We start from the raw sequence: 1776 nt of genomic DNA on the forward strand, positions 1-1776 counted from the left end.
CAAACACAAACCTCATAGGTAGGGAAAACCTAAAATCATGCATGGAAATAATTCTTGCTAATTTTAGCTTGGATTTTTGAAGATAGGGATAGAGAATCAGGGCAAAGTTTCATTTGTATCTAACATTTAATTGCTTTTTAAACACAAAACAAAGCATCTGAAACAAATGTGACAAATTATTCATATCTGTCAAATCTGGGAGTTAGGTTCATAGATTTCTGATGTCATTTGCTTTACTTCCTGTTTGAAATAATTTTTTATCATTTAAACCTTAAATTTAAAGCACCACCATGGTAGTGGCTATGACTTCACTAGGTCCATGGCAAAGCTTGGAACAGTGTTGGGAGCAATGTCAAATAGGTGACCTGGCAACATGATTTCAGTAGCACAACAGTGACCATAAGGAAATGGCCTCTTGAGCCTTGAGTGGTAGCCATACTGTCCTTCTGTCTCTAGAGAGACCTAGAAGCTTTAACAAAACCAGTATACACTTCTGGCAATTCCTTGAGACTGCTAGAGTAGTAGAAATTCCAGAGGAGAGCAAAGGACATTCTCAGAGATGGAAGGGGTGGCAGTTCCAGTTATCCTACTGCAATGTTAAAAAAGAGCCATAAAGCAGTTTATACTACTTTTGTTTTGTCTCTTGAATGGTTGGTAGTTGAAAACTTACTTTTTCACCATCCAAAGCCTCTAATTGTGATGGTATAAAAAGTAATCATTGACCTTAGAACAAAGAATTGGGTGGTGAGAATGGTGACACTTTCCTATGCGCTCCTGAAAAAAAGCATTTTTGAGGGAAGGATCTCAAATTCTGAAGGGTCCTGCAGGGACTTCATGGCAGAGAGTAGTCCTATTCTCTAGCCACAACCACAACTGTTTCTAGCAACTCTAGGAAGCATTCCCACATGACTGCTGAACCAGAAGCTTCCTTGCTGCTGAGAGCTGAGGGAGTCCGAACTCTGAAGCTCTTCCCTCAATTCTGCTCAGGGTCCTTCAAGTCTCCTCAGTCAGAAACCTGGGGCTCCAAAACTGGAAGTAGGGGTTTTCTGGAAATTTATATTTGAGAAACAGTTTGGAATTTGAATCCAGCAGAGATAACTAGGAGGAAAGGCCTGGCAATCCACTTCCAAAAGATCATAGCCACTGAAACACCTATAGAGCACAGATCTACTCTGACAATAGCAATTGGTCAAATTTGATTGATTTTGTTTTCTTTTTAGTTTATCATCAGAACTACAGAGTTCAGAGCTGAGAGTATTTGGACTAATCTTTTTGTCTATGAATAAGTTTCAGATAGGAGCAGGGCTGGACCAACAAGTCACTAACAGAACTAAGAAGATAATTTTGTCCACAAACTTGTGTAATCCTTGAGACGGAAAGTATAAACAGAGATGGAAGCCTCAAGGAAGAAGGGAGGCCTGAGCTATTCAAAGAAGTCCAAGATGGAAAGACAAGATAGAATGGAGCCTTAGCCAACAGGGAGTAGCCAGAGTCCTGAGCTCTGTGGCCTAGAGACTACAATCTGTAGACACAGGAAATTTTAATAGAAAAGGTACCTCTTTGGGGAGAATATTAAATGATTCAGGAAGCATTAAAAGAAGATGAAGAGAGTATACAGTCATTGTACCAAAAGGAATTGGCTGACACAGAAGAATTTTATGAAACAACATACAAGCAAGATCCTGTGGTGATGAAAGAGGAAGTTCAAGCTGCTCTGAAAGAATTGGCAAAAAACAAGGCCCCAGGAATTGATGGCATGCTGATTGACATATTTCA

The sequence above is a fragment of the Elephantulus edwardii genome, unplaced genomic scaffold (genome assembly GCF_000299155.1).
Source record: "Elephantulus edwardii isolate Elephantulus edwardi_28Jun2011 unplaced genomic scaffold, EleEdw1.0 scaffold00243, whole genome shotgun sequence".
Lineage (NCBI taxonomy): Eukaryota > Metazoa > Chordata > Mammalia > Macroscelidea > Macroscelididae > Elephantulus > Elephantulus edwardii.